Source organism: Passer domesticus, chromosome 15 (assembly GCF_036417665.1).
Source record: "Passer domesticus isolate bPasDom1 chromosome 15, bPasDom1.hap1, whole genome shotgun sequence".
NCBI lineage: Eukaryota > Metazoa > Chordata > Aves > Passeriformes > Passeridae > Passer > Passer domesticus.
Window position 1 is genome coordinate 16800428 of NC_087488.1, and position 20865 is coordinate 16821292.

The 20865-nt window shown below is 47.4% G+C and overlaps 1 long non-coding RNA gene across 3 annotated transcripts in view; it reads right to left on the reverse strand.

The window, feature by feature from the left end:
• Window positions 1–436: 436 nt before the first annotated feature.
• The window catches only part of LOC135281768 (uncharacterized), a 54447-nt gene continuing 34018 nt past the window's right edge, over window positions 437–20865 (reverse strand). For 2 of the 3 annotated variants that reach the window (XR_010348284.1, XR_010348281.1), the window contains 4 exons: window positions 14124–14321; window positions 12008–12373; window positions 11470–11647; window positions 437–927 (listed from right to left, as the gene is read on the reverse strand). This is a non-coding gene — a long non-coding RNA (uncharacterized LOC135281768). The remainder of the gene's footprint in view (window positions 928–11469; window positions 11648–12007; window positions 12374–14123; window positions 14322–20865) is intronic. The other variant, XR_010348282.1, reaches the window with a different exon arrangement.

Here is a 20865-nt window from a genome sequence, read left to right on the forward strand (position 1 = left end):
ACACCCAGTAGGAGCAGTCTGGGTTTTAATACTGGCCATCTTCTGCACCAAAACGTCGAATTAACACAAGCCAGACTGAGGAATGCCAGAGAGTGTGGAGGATCTCTCCTCTCACATAGCAGCATCTGCACCTGTGGGGGCTCTGCACCCCAGCCTGGACTGAGTGGAAGGAGCCACTGGGCTGCCCAAGGTTTGTGGAGGACCTGCATGGACTGTGCAGGCAGAAAAGCAGTTCAAACACCATCCCAGGGGACCAGCTTCAGGGAGTGAGATCCACAGCAGGAGCTCTTGGAGCAGCCGTCACATCTCTCTGCCCCACGGGGAGGCTGGCACTCGCCCCCACACTAGCAGCACTGAAGAGCTACAGCAGCCAAAGGAAACATTTCCAACATTAAATAAAACAGACATGTTTATTGTACAATAGAAGCTCTGTGATCTTGGAACACAATTTGCATAAACAGACAATTTGGCTATAAACAATTTCAACATTAACTAGTATTTACATATAGAACAACTCACTCGAAGTACAATTAAAGTCCTTGATGGATTATAAAATGTCAACATATTTAAAAGGCTACAATACATGCTTGGTTTATGTCTCCTTGGTCAGACATAAAACTGGAGTTTGTTTACATTTTCTCGGCCAGAGCCCAGAGCACAAGGGGCTTCTGGCTTCCTGCATCAGGACGTGCAGAGATCAATTGGCTGGTTATTCCTCCACACGGGGAATAATCTCTGTTTTATCTAAGAACATATTTAAAATAGGGAGGCTATGGTTCACCTCATCACCCCACTCACTCCATACCTTAAAAGAATCTGCAGGGCCACTGTTTTCCATATTGCCCAAACAGAGGCTGGTAGGATGGCATTCATTCAAGACTGAGATATTGCAGCAGAAGACAAGACCTGGATCTCACCACAGGCTGCCTGAAAGCAGAAGAATCCCAAATCAGCAGCAGCCTTTTCCAGTTTGGGCCAGAACCTCTAGCTGTCCAGACAAAGCATCAGACTCCTCAGCATTTACCAGAACAATGCCAAAACCCACTTCTCCCCACTCCCCACAGAGTCTCCTGCTCGCAGGCTTGCTACTTCACCCCACCAAAAAGCTAAGTACCTAACACAAATGGGAACATCTCCAGTATCAGCAGAAAGTCCTCCCCACCTCAAAGAGGCTGCCTCACTACTGTGAGACGTGGGAGATACATGTCCAACCACCCTTGGAGAAGAGGTACAGCACAGCTCAGTCACCCACATCCTGAAAGATGCTCTTTCCTCCCTCCAGGAGGAGGGTGCAGGCAGGAGCTTTGCTGGCACGGCAGACCCGCAGAGCTCAGCTCACCAGGCAGGAGCTTTGCAGCACATGGCAGCCAAGCAAGATGGTGAGAACCAGGCTGCACACTTCTGTCTGGTTGAGCTTCACACCCTCAGAGCTTGGCTGTCAGAACCAGCACACAAGTCACCCAGCCAAGACTGTCCCAACTGCCAGGAGTGACGCATCTCTGGAAATCTCACCAGACACTTGGTAACTTTACCCTCAAGTTCTCCGCCTCTGACTGCACACTGAGGTTACCTGAGAGAAAGAGGAGGCTGGAGTTTCTTCCCAAACCACACCAGCCAAACACACCAACTACTGCTGAAATAATAAGCAAGAGCAATTGTCCTGTCTGATCATTCTGAGAACATTTTGAAAGCTGCTCACAGCATTTCTTCTCTTCAAGGTCAGATTCTTCAGGGACTGAACAATTCTGCATTCATCCTAAAAACACAGAGCTTATTTATAAACTGCCTAATATGTTTTAAAGGGCAGACACTCCACATTTTACTTTTTATTGCCACTTATCTTTCATCTCTGCTGTAGTTTTTTATCCTCTGCTATGCCAAGGCACATCTCCGCAGCCCTGCTGGTGTGTGGCTGCCACGGTGGAACACTGTGAACTCAGTTAAGTGCAGCCCTTGTAATGTGTCAGAGCTCATGGAGGGGATCCGGATGCTTCCCCAAATACCACTGAGCTTATAAAGCAAAGCAAAAACCCATAAGCAGTCATTGACTGTGGAGCTCAAGGAAAGACTGAGAGCTATACTCACAAAACCCACAACATCAGCCTGGGAAAGTGGTGGAGGAGCAGCTCCAAAAGCGAACAGGCTTTGCTCCTGGAAGAGCAGCACCCTTGCTGGGATTCTGTTCCATCCACAAGGAGCCATTTGCCTCCCTATACTCTTTTATTCATTCCTTCCAGGCTGCAGCAACTGTCCAGCTCTGTGCCAGCCTGTGGGACAAGGCTGCACGTGAGCCCAGGCTCCACCAGCACACTGAGAACCTCTGCACCCTGCTCCGGGGGCACAGACAGCATGGGCAGGTGGTGCAGAACCTCTGGGACATGGCTGCAGCTGGAGAGAGCAGAGGTGCTGCCCAGGGAGCCTGTGTGGGGCTACCCACTCCTCTCCTACTTCCCAGCCCCTCTGCTGGGCAATGCTGCCCCTCTGCCCACAGACCCTGCCAGCTGCTGGCACCACCAGCCCCACTTAGCACAGCAGCAGAACAAAGAGCTCCTTCTACTCCACCAGGTTCAACAGCTGTGTATTAATTTGGCTTGTGGAGGGTTCTTATCCCTCTTTAACCTGTCCCTCAACACCACAAGTACCCAGCAGGGCCTTCCTGTGCTGACTCCTCAGCTAAACCCTCCTTCTGTGGTAGAGCCCTTTTTTCATGCTGCTGCTGCTGCTGCTACTGCCCAGCAAGTCACAAGCATTATTTATTGCAACACAGCTTACGGATGCTCTCTTTTCTATTTGTCTGCATTAAATAATTATTTAAGCTATGTTAGGTATTTATCAAAAAAACTGTCAGCATTTGAAGTTTCCTTATTATAGTTGGAGATAGAAGAGGGCAATTCATATGGATCCTAGCCCTTGCATGGAAAGGACTTTCTGCAGGCTGAAATTATGACATGACCATGTTTTCTGAGATACTAGAACTTAACCTCAGAATCTGGGGAGATGGGAGAAAGGAGTGAGGGGAAGCAAGCTCTCCGGGTGCCTGACACAGCAGGAGGCTCCCAATTGTGCTTCTCCTGGAAGCTCAGGGGCAGCAGCTGATGGTGGGGCAGTTGCAGACAAACCAACACGACTGTCACCTCTGGTCAGGGCACCCACTGAGACTCTGCAGTGCTCCCCTCGCTCCTCCTTCCTGAGCAGGAGAGGGACTGTGCCTGGCTCAGGCACTGACGGGGGACTGACCCCTGCCCTCCTGTCCCTCCTGAGATCTCAGAGGCCTCTATGAAACTGCTGCAGCAGCCAACACAAAGCTCACTGAAAGCTGAGTGCTTCCTCTCAGGATCCTGTCCACAACCCCTGCCTGCACAGCACATTTGGACGGGGTCTACATCATGGGATGATCAGTACAGAGATGGAAACCCACACAGTTTTCAATTCCTGAAAGAAAATACATTTTTTTCCTTTATAGATTCTTGATAATCAACCTACTCAATGCTTTTTATTTGCATTGATCACATTTTATAGTATGATTAAATTTGTATGGAAGCAAACCAGTTAGTTTTGTTTTACACTTATTGAATCCACTTTATGGTCAGACAAATTAACTCAGTTAGTTAGTTTGATTTATCTAGCAGCATAAAGCTTGACAACCTGGGCTCTCAGAGAAACAGTTTAAATTTTTTTTTTTTTTTTTTTTTCCTTCTTGGGAAAAACTGTTAAACCTGGAGGCAGGTATGAAGAAGCAGCAAACACCAATCACAGACTGGCCCTTCCCAGCAATTTCAAAACTCAACCTGACTGCCCACTGCCAAAGTGTCTGTTGAAAGGCACCACCATATTCTGCCCAGAGACTGTCTCCTGGCAGAGAGTGAGTGCCATCACAGTGACCCTCTCCTGAGGAGTGAGTGCCAGGCTGTTTTAAGAAGGTCACTTTACCCACTGTTTGGGAACTGCATGTAGGCACAGGACTAACGGGTACAGTGGGTGTCCAAGATGCTCCCCCAGGGAGCAACTGGAAATGCTGAGCCAAGAGGGTGTACCCAGGCAAAATTACCTCTGGGAGAGCTAGAGGAGATCTCAGAAAAGCGAGCAGCCTGGACAGCCTATACAGCCCTGCAGGGAAGCCTGCTAATAGATGCCCCTTCCCCTCAGTCTCCACCTGGGCTCTGCCTGTCCTGAGGACAGGAGCTCCCACTGCTGTGGCAGGCAGTGGATGGGATGGCCCCTGTCAGAAGTGTGCATCATGGGGCAAGCCTTGCTGTATCCCCCACAGGTCTCAGAGCATCGTTCTTGCCAGCGCTGTGTCACTACAGAGACGTGTGTCAGGATGGGGCACAGGCCACAGCTGATGGCTGCCCTTTAGAAGTGGCCTGCTCCGAGGCTGGCTCCTCTCTCTATCACTTGGGCAGGGCACACAGTTTGGAAGAAATGATTGCCAGTGCTGGGGATGTGTTCCTCTGCACTAGAACAGAGCTCTTGCAGCTCAGCACCAGAGATAGGTCTCTGAGCTTGGTCTTCCTCCTGTGTAAGCATTCCTTAGCCTGGGGCTCAGCAACCCTCTCATGTATAGCAGGGCCCATCAGAAAACAAGTTTTTTACTGGCAGAGTGCAACTGTCATTGATACAGGGACAAATGGGCCAAGGAAGTTTCCTGGCACCTGGGCAGCTCTGAAGCCCAACCTCATTTGTATTCAGCAGTTACAAGAAAAAGAATTTGTTCCCAGTTTGTAAATGAGATTTAGTTAATAAATTGGCACATGTGATCAAGCTGCCAGTCATTCCCATGCAATGCAATAAATGAAGAGATGGAAGCTTATTATTTTATGAGAAGAAGCTGTTTTGTTACGGGATGAGGTGCAGGAGAAATGTTATTTTTTGGCAGGCAGTGGCCACATTTGATGATCATTCATTTCATGGATCTTCACACGGCAGTCAGAATACTGCCAAGTCTGCTGAACTGTGCAGGGGAGCCCCTTCCTGACAGCTCCATCACCACCAGACTCCTCAGGCATGGGGGGCTTCTGTCACTGATGCAAGCCCCAATATAAGATCTACAGAAGAAGCCACATCAGGTTACCCTGTATAGCTGCTAGATAGGAAAACCTGTTATGTTAGAATGGAAAACTGCTGGAGAAAGAAGGAAATCTGGAAATCCATTATCAGGCCTGTCATATGGGGCCCCATTCCTTTGGTCCTTATTGATCCTGTAACATAAAATTCAAAAGTAGCATCTCTTACCAGATAAACCACTAGTTACTCTCTAAAATATCAAGCCTAAATATGATACTGAGAGACTGAGACAGCAACGGACTTCTAAGGTGGGGAACAGAACTGTAGTTTGGAGGACTGCATCCAAGAGAGAGGAGCATCCCAGCACTCCTCTGAAGTGGGTACAACTTTGCAGGGTCCTTAGAGGACACAGTTGCTCCTCTCCCTTACAAATGGTCTCCTTGAGAGGCTTCATGTGCACAGATTCCACAACTGCCATTTGGCCAAGCCATGAAGCACTATGAAAGTCAAGCCTTGGACTGGGAGCAGCACACCATCTGTTCAGGCCTGAAAGACAGGAAATCACTATCACAACTACAATCGAATCATGATCAGCTTCCTGGCAGCCGACAAGAACACACGCTGTCTGGTGAAGAGCAAAAATGCCTATCAGCTGAGCCCTGCAAGAGAGAAATGAAGTGTCTGATGGACTGAGGGAGAAGTACAGAAGTGGGTAGCTAAAACAAGGTTAATGAAAGAGGAGAGTGATGTGGTCCAGTGATAACCAGGGAGCATCTGCACAAGGTTCCTCTACTTGCACCTGTACACCTGTACTTTGTACCTCTAAGTTGAACCTTGTTGTTTTGCCCTTGAAGAGTTTTCTCCCAGACCCTATCTCAACTCATAAACCCGTCCTTAATTTTTTTCTCTATGCTGTCCACCTGTGGACACCTGGAAGATAAAAAAGGTGAAAAACTTAACAGAGCCATTATCTGCAGTAATGGTGTAACAGCTATTCCTTGAGCAGCACAAATCACAGTCCTGCCTGTGCTCAGCTGTGCACAGGAAATGTAGAATTTGCCCATCATTGTTGTTTCCTTATTGATGACATCTGGGATCTGTAACAGACATAGATTGTCCTGAAATGTCTCCTCCACTTTTCATTTCAAGCTTGCAGTTTGAATCAAAGGACTCGCTTAAACGTATTTAGAGGATTTTTTTTTTTTTTTGCATTGCTGTTGTGTATGTAAGAAGTTTTAATTGTTTCCAAAAGAGCTTAGTTTCAGACACTTTCAGCATTCAAGGTAGTGCAGCAACACAGGTGCCACAAAACACATGGTGTCACACCTACAGCCTTCCACAAGTAAACACGAATCCTGCGTGCTGATCTGGGCCAAGACACAGTCAATACACCCAGTACTTAGGGAAACAGAAGGCATGTTGCATTTGAGTAAGATGAATGGCTAACTCCAGGATCACTAATCACCCTCATGGATCACAGAAAAAGGGAAAGAGTACCAGGGAGGACAGGGAGGGAAAGTCCCTCTTTCCCCAGCCCCACAGCCCATTAGAGCTGCCACTTAGGGAGAATCTGACACTGAGGACAATGCTGACCACCCTGTCACTTGCTCACAGACACAGATCCATAAGCCAGGGGTAGCTGGGTGCAGGCCAGGCTGGCTGCAGGGACAGGGATAAGCTCAGTGTCTGTGCCATGCAGGTTTGGAGGCTGGGGGCAGGGCAGTCTGGTCCTCTCTCCTGGGGGCAGATGGAAGCAGAGCCCAGGCCAGGAGGGTCTCTGCAGAGACAGTGATGGAGATGCAACGGCCCTGTTTTCATGTCAGATGGAGGGAATGACAGCACCTCCCAGAAAAACAGAGCATCGTCCTTCAAGAGCTGTAGCTACAAAATCACTTCTCTGTGGTTGAAGTGATTCAGGATGTGCATCTCAAATGGTGAAGGACTGCAGCAGGAGCAGCTCAAAGCCCTGACCCAGAGGAGGCTCCTGCAGGCACGATGCTGTCAGAGGAGGCAGTGCAGAGTCTGGGGAACAGTGCATCCCCCCACTTCGGGAGACCCTCCTCCAGGGCAGAGAACACACATCACTGAAGAAACTGAACTGGAAGTTTTCAGGCTGCTATGATACATCCAATTTTGCTTTTTAACAGTTGCTTTTCTTTTTCTCCTGTCTTTGGTCTTTCATTTCTTTCTGGAACAATAACGAGAGCAGATAGGCATTCTTTAATCTGCTCCCAAGGAAAGGTGGAATGTGGATTGCTTGCTGTGCCTCTTTTGGTCAAGCAATTTTATCCTGAGTTGCTATGGGGAAAGGTCTTGGCTCTTCAGGCACCAGCTTTTGTCTTTTCGTGAGCTGAAGGATTTTTCCCAAAGTGAGTACTGAAATGCTTCAATGATCTTTAAAAAAACATTGTGCAGATTTTTTGAGATTTCAGGCTGCAGTAAAAGCAAAATTTAACATGCCGAATGTCTTTTTTTTTAAGGAGTTAAGCAAAAGGCTACTGGAGCTGTCAGAGTTTAAGCTTCAACCTTTATGTTTACAAAGCAAAAAGGGCAATTAGATGTGGAAAAATAAATTTTTCCAGGACTCTGTCAGCAGCTGTGGTTTGTAGTCAGACTTCTGAATGACAGGCTAGTTTCGTGCCGCAGGCAGAGAGTCAGTGTAGAGCAGCCCTGACATTTCTTTGATGCTAAGCAGTGTACCCTAATAAAGATGTGCTTTGAAGTCACTCCCTCTTGCCTGGCATGCAGGCATTAGAGAGCATTCCCAGGGCAGCAGGACTGGGACTGGCTGCATGCTCCAGACCTCCCATGCCTCCCTGCTTCCCTCCTTGCTTCAGACTTCCCCCACACCTCCATCCACTGAACTTGAGGAAGAAAGTTTTGGAATAAATGAAAGATATAGCTAATAGGCAAGTTCTGTGCTTTCACCTCCCAGCTATCTCACAAAGCCTGTTTTTACCAAGGAGTTGAGGACAGAAAACCTCACGGTCCTGTAAGCAGAGTCCATGAGTGAGCACAGCCCAGCCTGAGGCAAGGACAGGTGCCCAAACTTGCAACCAGTCACAGTCCTCCAAGCACCTGCGAGCAGCTGAAGGCAGACCTGCTTTCCCAGCAGATGGAGCGAGCTCCTCTTGGCTCTTTCCTGTGCACCCTGCCAGTCAGTTTTGAGCCTGTGGCCAGGCCAGCAGAGCTCCCTGTGAAGGGAGGGCATGGGCCACAGACAGCAGTTCCCAGTGCCAGCTGTGAGGTCCTGGCTGCCATACAGGGAAGGACTGCACTTTCTTCCCATTCCCTTTCTATCAGCCTCCTGTTCTTCATGCATTTCTTCTCTCTGCAAAGACCAAAGTGCAAAAAGAGAGATGTACAGAAGTGGGGGAAGGCACTGGGAAGCCCATCTCCAAGTGTGAAGTGACAGCAGATGGCAGAGGCACTGCTCTGTGGCAATGAAAAACGTGTCAAAGCAGTCATTACAGCAGCCTGCCCGACTGCCTTGGCTCCCAGCTGCCAGCACTCGTTGGGCTTGGATCTCCCAGGGACACAGCACTTTCTTGAGCCTCCTCCCACAAGGCTACAGACACAGGCACTGGAGCAGCTCCTCAACCCCTCAGGAAGGATGCAGCAGAGCAGGGTCAGACCACGGACCTACAGCGCAAATTTGCTCAGCACTGCCTGGGCATGAACTGCTCCTCACACGCTCAGCAAAGTAACACTGTTCCCTCTGCCTTTTGCTACCCAGGGTGGCTCATGCCAAGGACGGCTTTTGGCACAGCTGGCACACAGCCTCCAGCCTGGGCACAAGGCTGGGAGGGAGCAGGGCCACAGCAGCAGCAGCACACAGCTGCCAGTGGACAGAAGACCATGTTCCTACCTCAGCACTGGAGCAGGGCATCCCAGAGTGAAAACTTAATTAATTATAACACTAAGCACTGCTTTGATGCCTTTACATTTACAAAGCACTGGGTAAACACTAACTAATTAATCTACTCTACTTAGCAATTATATAGTTCTTTATATTTTCCAGGTCCTGTGCAAACATTAGCTAATTAATCCACTCAATTATTTCCATGTTTTGTATTCCAGAGCACTGCACACTGGCAGCATGAAGAGGAAGCCTTAGCAGGGGTAGTGTAGCAAGCACACTCAGCTTTTAGGTGCCTGACACATTTTGGGGAGATGTATTGAGAAGGTGACAGCAGTCCAGGACAGTCCTTCCACCACAGCATGCCAACAAAAGTAGACAAGTCAAAACTAAAGAAATGTGAAGCATTTTCCATCAGATCCTAAAAGAACTGAGTCTGCCAATCACACCCTCTCCAAACAAGGATTAATGTGCACCCCCTCATGCAGAGCCACAGCTCTCGGTTTATTGCATTTTAACATTGTCAACAATGGTTGCTGCGGTACTTGCTGTGCTCTGCTGACCTCCACTATTTGGGATGGCATGTGAATTGATTGCAGTTGAAAGATTCTTACTGGAATAAAATGAGCTTTTCAATTATTGCTATCCAAATAAATCCCTGTGTTCCAGTGATCTCCACCAGGAAGCACTTCCAAAACCCCAATGACATGGGGTTTCATGACAACAGGTATCTCCAGCTCACAAAATAAAGGTAACTGTGTTGTCATCACTGTTGAGGTACAGGACAGGGGAGGCCAGGTGATGCTCTTTACGACACAGGGAAGGGAGGCTGTGGGGGCAGTGTAGGGCTTAGTGGTGTGTCTGATGAATAAATGATAAACTCTCTATCAAAGCAAGCTGCGGTCATTTTTTATACCTTTTGTGAAACACAGTGCAGGAGATATGCAGGAAGTATTAACAGGATGATGAACAGGTGAACTAGATGAACCAGCCTTTCCTTGGATGTCTTACAGTAACCGAGGAGCTAGTTGCTTCTTTACTGTGCTTCTCTATAGCACTGCCACAAAGGCACATATGCAAAATTATAAAAGAATATAATTTGGCCAGAAAAAAACATTTTTTTTTTCTCTGAAGAAAACAATTGTGGAGTGGGGAGCAGACCCCTAAGCACCACAAGGTTGACATCTTGGGTTACCACATCAAGCATCCAATGTAGACCATAACTCATGTGTTATATCTTCATTCAACAGGAAAATATTTGTAATAGTCCTGTTCTCACCTGAAGCCTGTCAGCATGCATGCCCCTTTCTCCCAAAGCCTGCCCAAGAGGGCTGGCCCTCCCTCCCTGCAGTTACAGATGGTGATGCCAGCCAGCTCCATCACCACAGTGTGCCATCCTGTCCTGGCAGCCTGGCTCTTGTGACACCAGTCCTCCAGGAACACTGGAGTATCCTGTGACATGAAGAAGAGCCATGTGCAGCACAGCCATGGTAACCTTGAGGTCCCACGGAGAGCAGGAGTTGCTCTGACACTTGTGGTGAGGGGAAAGGAGTGAGGGTCTGCTGGAAGCACTGACTCCAGCCTGGGCACATACCCTGAGCATGCTGTGCCAGGGGCAGGCCTGGGCACATGTCCAGACAGTGGAGCAGCAGCCCCTCTCTATGCTGGCCTTAGTCTGAAGGGACCATGCACCATAACCATCATATAAATCATGGAAAGTCACCTCAGATGCAGGTGAAATTCTCCCACATCCATAAGAGGAGCACAGGATGAGTCCAGCACGGAGTGTCTGACTCACCAGTGAAGCTGTCCATGGACCAAAGAAGGAAATCCTTCTTTTGTCAGAGTTGTTTTTTTAATATGCCCTTTTGTTCAGTCTTGATTAATTCAGCTTCATATCTATGTGTCTTGCAAATTAATTGGCAGAAAAATGGAAACCATTAAAAACATTAGTTTCATCCATGCTTCCCCGAAGCAAAACACTGCAATGCTGCTCAAGCCTGCTGTGCTCCTTCTGAGCAGGACTTGCAAGCCTTGGGCTGGAGTTCTGGGTGGAGACTGCTGTGGCAAACCTACCCATGACCTGCCAGGTACCACGAGAGAAGCTACAGCAGCAGTGTTACAATTTAAGTTGGTTTCATTTCCATGGATCTCCTGGGGCTGCGCTTCCTTTGCCTGCTTTGTACTTGACAGAGAAGCTCATGCCTATGAAAGGCAAGTACTTTGCCCATAGTTCTGGCAATTATTTAGAGTAACATTAACAAATAGATCAAGCAGACTGCTTAATAGACACATAGTATTTCATTTTTCATTATAACCTATTAAAGATGGATTCTCTCAAGTTGCTGGAATAGAAGAAAGCTTTCTGAAAAGCTGATTTAAATACAACTACTCACGTTTTTGTGTACCTGAAAAGATTTTTCTTCTGACTGATACAGTGAGCACTGCCTATGGACACTAGTAATTGGAGTTCTGATAGAGTTGGCATTGGCATTATAACACTAATTAGTAACTAGTTTTTAAAGTTGAATTAATTAGAGGACTATGTATCTGAGGTTAAAAAAAAAAAACAAAAAAACAAAACAAAATGTTAATGAAACATTTACCCATGCTTGAACTTGCACACCCCAGCCTGATTCTGAAGAACAGCAAGTGTTCACTCACGTCCTGGCTCTGCCCCACAGGCGACAGCAGTGCTGCTCCCAGGCAGATGGGCACCCAGAAGCCCGACTCTTCCAACAGCTGCATTCACATCCATTCCTGGGAAACTGGGGCACGGGAACACTGCAGAAGGGAGCAAATGGGGCGGGGGGGAGCTGGGACAAGGAACCAGGTAGCAGTGCCACAGATCCTCCCAGAGCATCTGAGCATTGCCCTTCCCACAGCAGGAAAAAGCACTTAGGGCACAGGATAAGTGAACACATACTCTTCCTACAGGAAAGACCTAAGAGGAAATTTTAACCAGCAAACATAAAGAGACAACAAAACTGATGCTGACATGGCCAAAAAGCAGTGCAGAGCAGCAGCCGCCACTGAAGCCTCGGCTCCTTGGCATGCACAGCCTTCCCAGCAGCAACATTCCCACCATCCTATGCCACTTCCCCCCCAGCATTCTCTCATGTTGGATGAAGAGGTAGTACAAACCTGCAAGGATATGAGAAGCAAGCAACAGGATGGCTCCATGCACCAGCACTTCTCAGTCCCACTCTGGAATGCCAGGACAGAGGAACCATGTTTTGCATACCAAGGATGTCTAGCAGAGGAGAGAGCATCTGAACTGGGGAGAGGGTCAGTATCCAAATGAGGACAAGGCCAAAGGAGGAAGATGGACAACCAGTGCTTCTCTGTGACTGGTCAGTTGGGAGCAGGGAGATTTTCATGATCCACCATAGCCCCTTGGTAATATCAAATCAGACAGAGGCAAGCAAGAGGCACACTCTTTCCCAAGGTTTCCTGAGTCTTCAGTTGCAGACAGATACAGCTTGAGATTTGAAGAGTGCCACATGTCCTCTGCAATAAGCAGCACCAGCATGAGCAACAGCTGTGACACGTTTCTGCCACAGCAGAAAACAACTACATGGTCCAAGGGACAAAGGTCAGAAGCTGGGATGCAGCACCTGCCAAGGACCAATGATCACACAGCCTGATTTCAGCATCACTCCACAGCTGAATCGGCCACACCACCCCAGCCTGCTTGGACCAGCACCCTACACACCTACGCAGTCCTGCAGCCCTGCTGCTGGCTCAGGCCACGAGCCCAGGGTTAAAGCTATGCTCAGCATCTGCTTCCTGCCCTCTGCTCTTGGGCCATCCCCTCTGCACATGCCAGGTGGAAAGGAAAGCAAGGCTGAGAATCTGGACAAGAGATAAGGAAGCCATGGTGCTGTGCCTGCTGCTCTTGGGGGAGTAAGGGGTGAATCATAACTTTATCAGCCTACAAGGAAAAGAAGCAATTATCTGGCAATTGTATGAAGTCCATTTCAGTGAGAGGCTCATAACCTAACCAGCCCTTGCAGTCAGGGGGAATAAAATATATGCTGACATCAGTATACAGAGATTCCCATTGGAAGCCACTTTCACTGCAGTGTTGTGAATCTTTTCAGAGGCAGCTTGAAAAGATTCACTCAGTGTATCAATCTTCCTGGGGAGCAGAGCTGACGATGGTTGTACATAATAATGCTTAAGCCAATTCACATGCACTGTTAGTGGCTGTCTACAAGTCCTGGCCCTAATCAGTGCATTAAATATAAACATATAAATAATAACTCTGAAAGACCCTCTTCAGGGGCAGTGAAATCTTCTGCCTTGGCCACTCTCAGCTCCTCAAGCTTCCTCTATAGTGGCACAATCTCCCCTTGACTCCAAGAGGGAGAATGGAAAACCATAACTCTTCTTTTTGTTCAGGTGACATATTTTTTATGAGCCAGATTCTTTACTTTAGGTTTTGATGGTGATTCTGTGACTTTATGTTTGTCCTGTAATCACAACGCTCCTCTGAAGCAGGAGCAGAGCCCATAACTGCTACTGCCTTAACCAGCTTGTGCTGGAGGGGAAGAAGCTGCCCCACTGCAGCCCCCTGAAACAACCCATTGCTGGGGTACCATGGGTGCCCAGCTTTCCACCACGACAGCTGCCCTCTGGCAGCCAGCCAGCCTGGACAGGTGGACCTGCACTCTCCTGGCATGAGGAGCCCAGGAGCTGTAAGCTAAACAGCAGCTAATGGAGCAGGTGACTCGGAGCTCTCTGGATCAGGACCTCCCAAGCAGTCAGGATTTCTTGAGCAGTATTTGTATTGCCATACCTGTTATCACACATACCCCTTGGGGGTGACACCTTGGCAAGGATGGAATAACCTTAAATGCCACATCTTCTGCAGAAAGTATGTGATAAATCCTTACCAGACACCCATGTGCTGCAATACTGCTGGCGCCACTCACTCCATGTGCAGGAAAATCCCTCTAGAAGCAGCATAATCCTGTTGCAGACTTTCCCATGTAATAGAGTCTGTGTGTCTTTTTCTTTCTTTTTGATTCTTGTCGGGTTTTTTAACAGGTAGTAAACCACCTTAAAACTTCCCCTTTCATCATTACACAAACAAAATCTGACCATTAATTCCCTGTTTATCCCCTGTGCATGTACACCTCTGGTTACTGCAGCTGTGGGAGTCCCCCATTTACTGAATTAAATAAACAGGCACCTAGTTTTTGCTGCCAGAGGAATGTGACATTTGAGATAGAACACAGTATTCCCCCTTCCTTACCTTGGTGTCTGCTTTACTGCTGGCTCACAGGTATGCCCTGCACTTGGGCCACTGAGGAGGCAATGCAGGTCACTCCAGAGGAGGCAGCCCCTGAGCATGCTGTGAGCTCAACTAGGGGGATGCTGCCATCACTTGTTAAACTTGTCAGGTTTGTAGGAATGAAGTGTCATCCTAGACCAAAGTCTTGTGAGTGACTTTCTGTGAAGAAAGGGGATAGAAAAGAAAGCATCTTACGAAGCAGATTATAGCTACCTTCACCTTCCCCACCTCTGTATGACTGAGGTGCAGCTCCTGATATATTGGCTGTGCCCTGACTGTGTGGGCAGCAGCTCTGAGCTGGTAGCCTCTGTGCCATCCTCCATAAGACACTGAGGGTAGGACAGCCCAGATGGGGTGTCTAGGCCAGGCTAAGTCCAAATCCAGTGTTAAGAGTCCTCTCTGTATGTTGTTTTCTGTAGCAGCTGAATCACAGATGCTGCTTCATCAAGCTTGAGATTCATCAGCCATTGCTAGTGTTTCACACACTAACAAAAAATATTTTAAAGAAAATGGGCATCAGAAGAAAGCAAGCACACTGGCTTCTGGGTCTGCCATCCCCCACTGAAGCCTGGCAGCCTGCTTGCTGCCAGGCCTGACAGGTAGGCAGAGATGGGAAAACCCCTTATGGCTCTTTTTATTGTGATAGCCCTATATGAAGCTGCAAACATATCTGTCACCTTCCAGCACATTGTTTACCAGCTCTCCTCAACATTCCCCAAACAATATTTTCTAGAGACTGTAATTCAATACTCACACCCCAGAGCTGTAGCATCAGCCCAGAGAGCAGCATGATGAATGTATTGTGTTCCTCCAGAGCTTGGGCTTGGGAACTGGTTTGTGCTGTTCCAGCTGTTAATTATCCCTCTGCTTTTTGCTATTCTCATCCCACCTGTGCCTCTGTATTTATCATGTGGGTCTACATGCACTAAAAACATCCTTACTCTTTAAAGTATAAGGAGTAATTTATCCCTTTTGTGCAGCACAAGGCAGCTCAGGGGACCAAATGGCAAGTCTTGATCAATAAGGTGCTCACTAGATTAGAGGCACTGGGGCTCAGACCTCAAAGTGCTTGTTTAGAAGAAATGCAAGAGAATGAACTAAGAATGTTAAGCACAGGCACAAATACAATTTCCACCACTCTCCCTTCCCCATCCTTTCACCAGCCTGCATCCCAGAGACATCCTCCCACTAACCACTGCCGAGAACAGCCTCCAGAGCCAGGCCAGCCCAGGTCAGGCTGCTCAATGGGAAGAGCTGCTCCTGGCCTCTCAGGCATGGCAGCGCTGTCTCTGCAAGCAGCCAGTGCACTGGAGGAGCACCCACGTTGCTGGGAAGCAGCACACCAGTCTCCATCTGTTCAGCCCCCGGCACCCGCTCCGCACAGAGCACTGCTCTCGGCTGTTGTTACCTGGGCTCACCCAGCAAGCTGCAGCTGCTCCCCAGAACACTCCAGAGTCCCACCATGGTTCACTCACTCCTTCAAACCTTTAGTTAGTGTGGAGTATAAATGTTGAAGGCTGCACACATTCATGCTCATAGCATGCGATCCAGAGGACCAACCAGTAAAAGTGACAGGTAACTCAGAGGCGCCAACACCTGTCCTTCCTGTGTTTCTAGAGAGCATATCTTAGACCTTTGTCCACACTGTTCTGCACCCTCCCTTTCTTACCACTCCAGTACTGCTGCAGGTTTTTCTCACATCTCTGCTGAAGTCTTGTTCTCTGCTTATAATGACAGCTTGGATTTCTTAGGAAACCTGCAGCCTTATGAAACAGCCATGATGTACCCAACTCAGAATCCCTGGCAGGATTGCTGTCCTGCTTTCCACCAGTGGCCAAGAGGCTTCCTCCCACTGAGGCACCACACATCTCACTCCTTACAAAGGTGAGGGGTAGTTGCTGACCACAAGGACACTTTGGTTCCAAGGACCTCATACAGATAATTAAGACAGGTAATTAAGACCCATGCTGCCATTTCTTGCACTGGGAACTGCTGATATTTAACGACATTTCCAAAATATTTTTAATAGAAATTTCAGGTCTTGTTTCTAGTATGACATTTATCTTCTATTAGCATGAAAACAAATAGAAAAGTCTGAAAATCATTGCCTATATTATAAATTACTTTATTGTTGGTTTTATTACCTTCTCCATTAAGCTGTCATAATCTGTGCTTCCTCCCATTTTTGTGATGGCCAGCCACTGAAATCCATCGTGTTTTCCCTGTGATTTATACAGGACCCTAGTGATAACTTTATTCACCACGAGGATAATTATCAGCTATATTATTAAGGCTGCTCAGTTGCCCTAGGGGATAATGTGTCACAAAGGTTAAAATATTGACAAGCAATAAAGTATGTATTATAATTACACCAGTGCTGGGATAGATAACTGGCTGTGAGCAAGGAACTGACCTACATCTTTGCAGCCTTCTCCCAGGAAAGACAGCAATGCTGTGGTCACACTGAACACATCCCTACAGGACTGCAGCAGTCTCGGCCCATCACCGGGAGGGGACCCCAACAAAGGGAGTGCCCCAACCCATCCATATGGACCCCACAAAGGGCATGCTCCTAATTCACATATATTGACCATTTAAGCCCTGACAACTGTGCCCTCAGTGAGTTTCTTTATGATTCATAATTGAACAGCATGCGTAGCTGAAGTAGAAGAGGGTTTTCCACAATCCTTCTATATTTCTTCCCATGTCCCTTAAAAAAGCTTTTCTTCATAAGAATGGCAGAAGGAGGGAGAGGAAAGAACTGGCATCTTTGAAATGAAACATTGATTTCTTCTGGAACTGGAGCAACCAGGTGCATGCCTTATTGGTATCATGGTATATAGGTATAATCTGAAGGATGTTACTGAGATAAATTGCTTTTTGGTTCAGGCACTAACAAAACGAAGCACTGAATAACTTGGCACTGCATCTGAAGTGAGACCATAAAAGTAACCTTGGTCATTCCTCCAGATCTACTATTGTTACATCAAGAAGACTAGACCAGGGATGGAGGAGCTCATAAATAATTTCTCATGGAAAGCACGTACAACAGCCAGACAAAATCTCTCTCTGAGAAAATGTGGAAAAGTAGTAGACTTAACCTACTTCAAAATGTCATTTTTTGAAGAAAGAAAAAGCCAATCCACGTCTCTTTCTTGATGCTTAAAGGATGTGTCTGTACCACAGCAGCATGTTAAGCACCAAGCCCTAGACCTGGCTTTTAGCAGCTGAAAGAGCTTTGCTGCATCAAATTCTGCCACTTTCCTCCAATATAATCATATTGGAAATAGATGGTCACCTATTATGGGTAAACATGACTGAACAAGAACTGTAAGACATTTAATAAACTACATTGCTTTACTTTCTTCTGCTAAGGAAGTGCCAAGGACTACAGAAACTGTATTTACCTCAGGTTCATCTACATCTCACTGGATTTGTCTAGGGGAACATAAGTAGTATAGAGGACTGTGGTCCTAGAGATGAGGGTCAGAGCTCTAGCCCAGCCAGCCTGAGACACCCTGCAGCATTTCTCTGGAATATGAGCTCATGCTACCCTTTCACTGCCCCTTTGAATGAGTCATGGATGCTGGAGAATTAGAGGTAATTCAACAAAATATAATTTCTCTGTTCACCACAAGTACAAAAGTTAGAGCTTTTGGCTTTCTTTGATACAGAACCAAGAAGCCTGGTGCTATAGATGCAGCTTTGTGCTCATGAGCAACAGCTTTTCAACCCGAGAGGTGCAAGACACAGCCCTGGAGCAATAAGCAGATTCAAGAGCCCTACAGTAATTACAAATCATGCCAAAAAATAGCTATAGGGAGCCCACAATGCACTCCAGCTCCCCTCTGCAGACGCCCTGGAGTCCCACAGGAGATGCTTAATGCAGTTCTGGTGGAGAAGCTCCTTGGGTACTCACAACCGCATCTGTCTCCAAGCTTAACATTTACCCTAGTGCTGGACAACTTATTTCTGCAGCACACTGCTCAGGGCTTCAAATGAAAAGACCTCTGCAAGGGTGACTGGGGAGCTTGCCTTCCTGCCTGATCACCAGGTTTTTCCTCCTCCATCCAAGGAGTTGTCTGGCACTCAGGAAAGTATCAGAGCCAAGCCTGACTTGACTTAAGGACCTACCCGTGTCATCCCCAATGCCATCTCCAGCACAAATGCACCAAAGTCCTCAGAGCATGCCATCTGCTGCCCGTGCAAGGGGGTTTCCACAAAGAAGCATCACTGCAGTCAGTGCTCCCCTCACACAAGAAGGAAGGCTGAACCCCCCAGAAAGGTTGCTTTTCTCTGAAAATTTGTTGTTGACTTCCCTGATGACCCCCACACCATGCACTGCAGGAGGTATTAAAACATGGACAGATAACCACGAGTCTCCTCAGATGACAACTTTGTGGGACTGATTTAGAATGCCTGGCTCAGCCTGGCCACAGCTGGTACTGCCCAACACCCTGTGACAGGATGAGGGAGACATGAGCAGCACAAGCTGCAACAGGAGCTCATTTGGTCCACAGGCACCTTGGGAACTGAACATGTTTTACAGTGTCACATCAGCACACGAGGAACAGATGACATAAATGGAGGTGAATTAAAACCTACGTCTCATGAGGGCAAATGGCTGTGTATGCAGCATCTGCTCAGCCTGCAGCTTCAAAGCAGCAGAAATTTTAAGTACTACCATTTACAAAAGGTTCATCTTCACCTTTTGTTTGACCATAAATCTCTGAAGCTCACCTTGTTAAGGAAAAGTGTGGAACAGCAGGAGTCTTGTACCTCTGCCACACCTCCCCCAGTGCGTTCCTCTCTGATGCATTACAGATCATCTCTAGGAGAGATACATCTGCATTGCAAAGCATGAATACTCCTTTCAATAACAGACATGTCCACCACACGCCTGACAGCAAGAGACAGAGTATTTAATTTGCAGTCACCTGCTCCCACCATCAGCCCAGCCTGCTCTGGGCAGCGACCCGAGGAGGGGTTTCCTAGGTGTGCCACAAGGAGCAAGAGCACTGGGCTATTTGGTAGGAGTTTCCCTGTGCTTGCCTTTGGCCCATTATTGAAACGTCCAGACAAAATCACAGAGAGGGGCTGGTGTCAGCCTGGGGAAGGCACAGGTAGATGGTCACTATATCTTCTCTCCTACCAGAAGCACTGAAGGCTGAACTCCCTCCTCATTTGAAAGAAACACTTCATATTTACTGACAAAGAATTAGACAACACAGACTCTTAGAGGAAAGCATGATTAAATAACACACCGTCCGTGGCACAATGCATACAAATGCCTATGCTGGCTCTCTGTATGCTATCATCTAGCATTATCATTCTTTCCAGAGCACCAGAATACTGTCTCTACAGGACTATTACCTCTGACTCGTGATAAAACCTCTCCTGAAGTATTTTCTTTCCATTGTGCCTTGCAGATGTTTCCCTTTTTAATTTGTCAGAGACAAGTAACTGCATCTCTGAAAATAACATTCTTCAACAACACTCTGTTTACTGCCAGGTCTCCTTCCTCAGCTAGTACTGGTAATGTTTATCCTTGTTTATCAGATGGAAAACTGCAACCAGGCCCATGGTTTAGGTTAACAGCACAAACATGTTCAAATAAAAATCAACTTTATATTATTGAAAGCTCTATAGCTACAAAAAGATGGAAAACATGAAGTCTTCTCACAGCACAAGGGTCCCTGGCACTGGGCTACAACAGCAGACTGGAGAGCACTGATGGTATAAAGTCACTTCCCCGTCCAGCTTCTGCCACAGAACGTGCAGCCAGAATGTACTTGATTGCATGCAGGTCACAAGCCTCTGTCGTTACTGGGTTGCAGCTGCTGGGAACATACAAATCACTCGGTGCCTCTTCAGGAAACCCAATAGCACAGGGCTGGGAAATTCCTACCAGCTGCTGTCCATTTGTGCTATAGTCAGCATAGATTCAGGAATCAATACTACTGCTTGTAGGAATTACAAGTATTAAGGATGTTAGATAGAAGGTGAACTTGTCCTTTCCTAGAGCTAAATGCCTCTTCATGGCATTTAAGCAGCCTAGTAGTAATCTGCCCTTGCTGGATGTACAATCACAGGGGCTCTGCCAGCACTATAAACAGATGTGGAGAGTAGAACCAGCATCTCAGAGGACAGTACATCAGTAGAGCAGGTGCCAATGTGACCAAGGAAAGTTTGAGAACAGAGCTCTTTCTCAAGGGAGGTGGTGCAGACAGGTGCCAAAGTCTCTTCCTTTCCTCATGGGATACCCTCAGACTGAAATAAAAAACACTGAGCAAAGGTGTCCCATGCTCTTAAGGAAGGTAGAAATTTCAGGATTCACCTACCCTGGACCCAGAAGCACTGCTGTTGAAACCCCCAGTCTTCACAGCCCACAGACCCCTACCTCTACAGAAAGTCCAGTTCTACTAAGATATATATAATGAGGCGTTTTGTCCTGCCAAGCTCACCTGTAAGAAGAAACAAAATTACCTGTCCCTGTTTCCTTCAGTGAGCTGTAAACACACTTCTGATACAGCCCTTTGACAACGGCATCCTTGTTGCACCTGAGACTGGCAAATCCATGTTAGTGACCTCACACTGTCCCCCAGGGTAAGTGCAGGGCAGGTTTCCAACTCTGCAGGCTGATAACCTTGCAGGGTTGTGTAGGCCAAGTAAAAAGTATAGGAGGGATTCTTCCTCCTAAAAT